Consider the following 6,047-nt stretch of genomic DNA (forward strand, 5'->3'; position numbering starts at 1 on the left):
GGCAGTGCAAGCATTGGGTCCTCAGGCCTCTTGCTGAATCTGAGATCAAACTGGAGGGAATAAACACACCCCCAGCCTGCTCTCTGTCCACCCCTCCCCATTCCTTTGCCTCCTCGAGGACCCAGGGAAGGGGATGGGAGGCAGCACACACTCCCTTGGGGCGTAGGGAGGGTAGAGTTAGACAAGGCTCAGTGTTGTAGTAAGATGGTCTTTGCCCACCTATGACCCAGCATTTTGTAGTATTTTGACACTTGATGCAGGGAAGGAGCCAGAAGCAGAGGGGTGTGAGCATGCTCTCGGGGGCGTATCTGGGTGCACCCTGTGTTTATGTGTTTGTGTGCAGCTGTGTGGATGTACCTTTGAGTGCCTCTGAGTCCAGTGGGTGTATTCGTAAATCTTATGTGACTCAGGCTCCAAGGGCCTCTGTGTCTGTGTGGTTGGGTGTGTTTACACAGGGATAGGTGGCTTCCAATTCTGTAGCTCTCACTCCCCTCTTCCCTGGGCTGCTCTCAGCCCTGAAACATTTGTCCTAAAGTTATAGGGAGTTGCTAGTTGGCCATCTGCTTCTCCCGACAGCCTACCTCCACCCAGGGCCTCACTCTAGGAGCTCTGTCTCCTTACAGTTTTCCCCAGGCCCCTCCCAGACTAGTTCTGACCCTGGAGTTCTCACTTGTTTGTGAAGCAAACTCAAGTTCCTCTTCCTTCTGGGAGCTCTGCCTTCCATAAGGCAGGGACCCTCCTTTGCCCAGAGTTTCACCCCAGTAGCTGACCAGGCAAGGGTGTCACGCACAGGCCCTGCCTTCCCACCCCACCTCACAGTTCCTAGAGGGAGTTTTAAGACTTGGTTAAGGCCTTGAAAGAAGCCAGGGTGTAGTCCTGTACAGGAAAGCAGCTGGCACATTGTAGGCCCTCAGTAAATGCTGAGTGGGTGAGTGATAGGTGCTCAATAAACATGGAGTCTCTGGCCTCTTCTCAGGCCAACCTTTCTAGGCTGAGCTTGGCCACCGTTACACACAGCTCAGGGTAGGGCCCCTGAAGTTCACAGTGTGCTACTCAAAAGTTTGCCATCTGCTTCCTGAAAGCAAACCTGGCTTCTGATTGCCATGAATGGGTGTGTGTGTGTGTTGTGTGTGTTTGTCTCTGTCCCTGACAGTAGGGACAGTCTGTGAATGAATATGTGATATTTCTGCAGTTCAGTATATCCAGGTTTCTCCTGGGGCTATGTAGGGGCTTCTGGCTGGCCAGGTAAATGGATCCCTGGGAACCCAGACCTCAAACGGGGACTTATTTTCTTCCTCTCACAAGCCAAATTTGCCTCCTATCCACTCCCTCTGCAAAACTGGGTATTTGCCAAAGTAGCCTCTGGTGTCACCCAGTGCCCTTCCCACCCAGGTGTCCCTCAGCTTTCAGGGATAGTGGGACTGAGGGCCATCCCCACATGCCTCAGCGGAACACATTCCCTCCACCCACAGCAGTGCACTCGACCGTCCCTCCCCACCTTGGACAGGAAGGAAGAAACTTGCACCTTCTCTTGCTGATTATTTATTTGTTTGGAGAGACAGAAATGATGTATCTAAAAATCTCTCTTATCTCTATATATTTTTAACTGACTCTCTGGAACCCCCTGTGGGGGAATGTAGGCTCTCCTGGAGGCTGGGAGCTCCTTGTTCTACCCCCTTCTGCCTCCTGCTTACGCAGGATGGGACTTCATGGGGCAGGAGGGCTAAGATTCCCAAAGAGAATCTGAATTCTCTACCCCACTCAAGCCCCAGAGAGAGGGAAGTAGGAGGGGTGGGGCCAGCCAAGAGGTGACCCATCCCCAAACTTGACAATCACCCACACTCCTGGCTCCGGAGTCTTGGGGCAGGGTGAGTCCAAGTGTGTGGCTGTTGATTTGTTTTCATTATTTCTTTCCGTGCTGTACGGTGACGCTTTCTAGTATTCTGCACATTAAGAAAAGACAAAGTCCTCGAGATTCTTACGAGTTTGGTTTGAAAACTCTTTCACTATATTTGTTGTAAAGAGGTTTACTATTAAAAGAAAAAGAAAAAAAAAAAAAAAAAAAAAAAGAACACGTTTCTGATACCTCAGCTTGGGTTTTGATTTCTTTGGTGCGGCGAGTAGGGGGAGGAAGACCTGGTGCCCTGGCAGAGTGAGAGGGATTATCTGAGGACAGGCTTCTCGGGCTCTCTTAAGGTAGAGGCAGCCCCAGGACTGAGGAGAGGGGTATACCCAGGTAGAAGCCTTGAAAGGGATCATGCAACACAGGAAAACCAAGTGTTCCTAGGGTCGGGTGCAGCCTTCCCACTCCAGTCTCTCTTGGCAGACTTCCTTAGCAGTGAAACAGATGGAACCCACCTCTACAATCTACCAGTGTCCCTCAGGTCCAGCACCATGCTCCTTCCTCTTTTCACAGTCAGGCTGTCAGCAGATTTGGCAACTACGGAAGCGTGATACGCTGTTCTGCACCTGGTCCATGTCATGTGCTGAAGCAGCTAAGTGTGTGAGGGGCCTCTGCTTAGTGGCTACAACTGCCCTGCAGTGCTTAAGATGACACAGTCTCCTGATCCGGCGACTGTGAGAGGACAGGAGTCAAGTCAGGCAGACACAGAGTGTCCTCAAGCCTCAGATTTCCATATTGCAAAACACTTAGCATCTGTGTCGGCCCTGCCTTTCTCACAAGGTCACTGGATTTCACCTCATTTCCTCAGCAGTGGCAAAAGAGATGGTGTCCTGATCAAGAAAGGGTTAACAAGATACTGTCTTCTAGCTCAATTGAAAGAGTGCTTGTCTAATTCAGTCTCCAGGACCACATAAAAGTGTTGTAGCACACACCAGTAATTCTAGATATAAGCAGGAGGATCAGAAGTTCAAGGTCATCTTCAGCTCTATAGGGTTACATGAGACCCTGTCTAAAAGAAAGCTAACACTGTCTTCTGGAAGCTGCTCAGATAGCAGCTTGCACAATAGCCTCCCACTGTCCCTGCCTCCATCCCACACTGAGTGATCAAATAGAAAAAGGCAAGTAATGGTATGTCCTTTCAAATGGGAAGTGTGGCTTCTACTTTTCTTGTTATCTGCCCTTATGTTATGCTGTACATCCAGCCCTGTGGAAAGTCCACATGCCAAGGACCCATGGGCTCCTACCAGCTGCCACTTGAATGAGGTCATCTTCTCCAGCAGTATAGTTGCCTAACTTTTCCAGACGTTGCTCCAGGGGAGAACCTTCAGGTAAGATGTGCTACCCAGCTCAACCATGCCCATGGGAAAGACTTTGTCTCTGAGGTGACCTCACAACCCAAATCCTTAGCAAAACCTTTCTGCTCAGTGCATCTCCCATCTGCCTTAGACTCTGCAGCCTTTTCTCTGGCAGCCTCTGCCTTCCTCAAGGTATCAACTGCTGGGGTCTAAAATAAGCCTTACTGTTGCTCACAGGCTTCCTGTTCCCTCTCTTCTGGTGTTTTCCCAGTCCCCATGTAGTTCAGTGGTATCTTGGACTGGATCTGGCCAATGGACTAATGAGCTGTCATGTGTGTCCCTTCTGAAATACAGGTAGGCCCTGCCTCTCCAAGTGTTGTTTCTCTGTTTTGAGCATCCTGTGAAGTTCTACAGATCAAAGTAGCCTGGGGTGGGGGTGGGGAAGTCTCACGCCCTCTTCTCGCCTCCACAAACAATGCATGCAGGTGGTGCACATACATACATGCAAGAAAAACACCCATACACATACCTATTTAAAACAGCCTGGATTGCTAAGCCACCCCAGGAGGGTGTTGCCACCAGGGAGAACTTTATGTGAATACAAATGAAACCAGTGCTGTGACTACCCTGTCCTGGCCAGTGCAGTACCTCTCCCACTCAGTCATGGAGCCCTGACTGTTAAAATCACAGTAGTGTGATACAGGGGTTTCTGGACTCAGCATAGTGCAGAGTATGCTGTAGTTCTGATACTCACTGGCTGTTACTATGCAGCACTGCTAACAGCTGCCTCTTTGCTTTAACTTCCACCTGCCCTTCTCCAGGCTGTTTAAGGCAGGATCTCCCTGCATAGCCCTAGCTGTCCTGGAATTCACTATGTAGACCAGGCTGGCCTCAAATTTACAGAGATATGTCTGCTTCTATTGGAATTAAATACATGCAACACCACAACTCACATGGCTTCTTAAACTTTCTCACAAACTCTCTTCAGCTGAATTAATGACCTGGATGTTACTGGAAATCACAAACTTATATTCGTGTGTGGGTAGGTGTGGGGTACATGTGAAACATGCCATCAATGGTGAGTGTCTTCCTCAGTTGCTCTCCACAGAATCTGGAGTTTGCCATTTCAGTCATACTGGCTGACCAACAAGTCCCAAGGATTCTCCTGTCTCTGCCTCCCCAGTGTGGGATGACAGGCACTCAGAACTGCGCCCAGCTTTGGTGCAGGGGACCTGAACACATGATTGTGTCATCTCGATAGCCCAAGAAACTTATTTTAAATAAAATTCTAACTTTATGTACTTACATTTTATGCATGAGTGTTCTGCATGTACAACTGCAGGCCAGAAGAGGGCACCAGATCTCATTGTAGATGGTTGTGAGGCACCAAGTGGGTGCTGGGAATTGAACTCAGGACCTTTGGAAGAGCAATCAGAACTCTTGACCCCTGAGTCATCTCTCCAGCTCTAAAATTCTTTAATAAAGATTGAAGCATCCAGTCCAGCCAAGGCTACATAATGAGACCATGTTTCCAAAAAAAAAAAAAAAAAAATATTAAAATAATTTTTTTATTTCAATGAAATGGATTTATTTTTATATAAATGTGGGCTGGATACTTGATAGTTTACAATGCAGACCTTCAATATTTCTCAGAATTAATATTTTGATTTCATAATTGTCAACACTGAGTAATACTGCTTGACATAAATAAAGTGACATTATGTAGCCTGGTCAGTTTTGTCAACTTGACCCACCTGAAATCAGCTGGGAAGAGACAACCTCAACTGAAGAACTGTCTCAGGAGCTCAGAGAAGGCTCAGTGGTTAGATACTGGCTGGTCTCCCATAGGAGCTGGGTGCCCTCTTCTGGCCTCTGTGAGGACCGCACACATGGTGCACATATGTGCATTCAGGCAAACAAACATGCACGTAAAAATGTTTTTAAAGAATTGCTTCTATCAGGTTGGCCTGTGGCCATGCCTGTGGGACAGCTGTCCTGATGCTAATTAATGTAGGAAAGGAACTAGGAAGCAGCATTCCTCTCTGGTTTCTGCTTCAGTTCTTACTTTTCTAAGTGATGGGTTGTGACAGAAATGTAAACCAAATAAACCCTTTCCTTCTAAGTTGCTTTTAGTCATAGTATTCGTCACAGCAACTGATCAAACTGGATGAGTGCAATTTCGGAAACTGCTGGAAATTCTGTCCTAATCAGTAGTATTAGTTGAATATTGTTGTGACAAAATACCCAACAAAAGAACTTCAGGCAAGAAGGGTTTTGGCTCACAGCTCCTCACCTTGCATGTGCAGTCAAAAGCAAGAGAGATGAATGCTAGCATTCCGGTCACTTTCTCCTTTTACCATTCTGGGTCCCTACTTCAATTATCCTAATGAAGAAAAATCCTGCAGGCATGCCCAAGGCTCCTTTTCGTGGGTGAGTCGAGATCCTGTTGATTTGGCAGTGTAAACCATCACATCCACCAAGCCAAAGTTCATTTAAACTTTAAAATAGGACTCAAATTGGCAAGTCAAGTAGCAGCTTTCAAAATTAGGCCTTTGGGGACAGTGATGTGACTAAGAGATCTTGCTCAGTATACAGGAAGCTCTGTGCTCAAACCTCAGCACCAAAAACATGTCCAGGGTGTTGCCACACTCCTAAAATCCCAGTAAGAGATAGAGGCATTAGAGGTTCAAGTTCATCCTCTGCTATATAATGCGCTCAGGATCGCAAGGAATACATGAGACTTCATTCAAAAAGAAGTAAATAAAATGAAACAATGTCAAACATTCTAACGATGATCACAAGGATCTTAAAATACTAATTGGAAACAGGCTAGGGAATGACAGTATCTG

This window comes from Phodopus roborovskii, unplaced genomic scaffold (genome assembly GCF_943737965.1).
Source record: "Phodopus roborovskii unplaced genomic scaffold, PHOROB, whole genome shotgun sequence".
Lineage (NCBI taxonomy): Eukaryota > Metazoa > Chordata > Mammalia > Rodentia > Cricetidae > Phodopus > Phodopus roborovskii.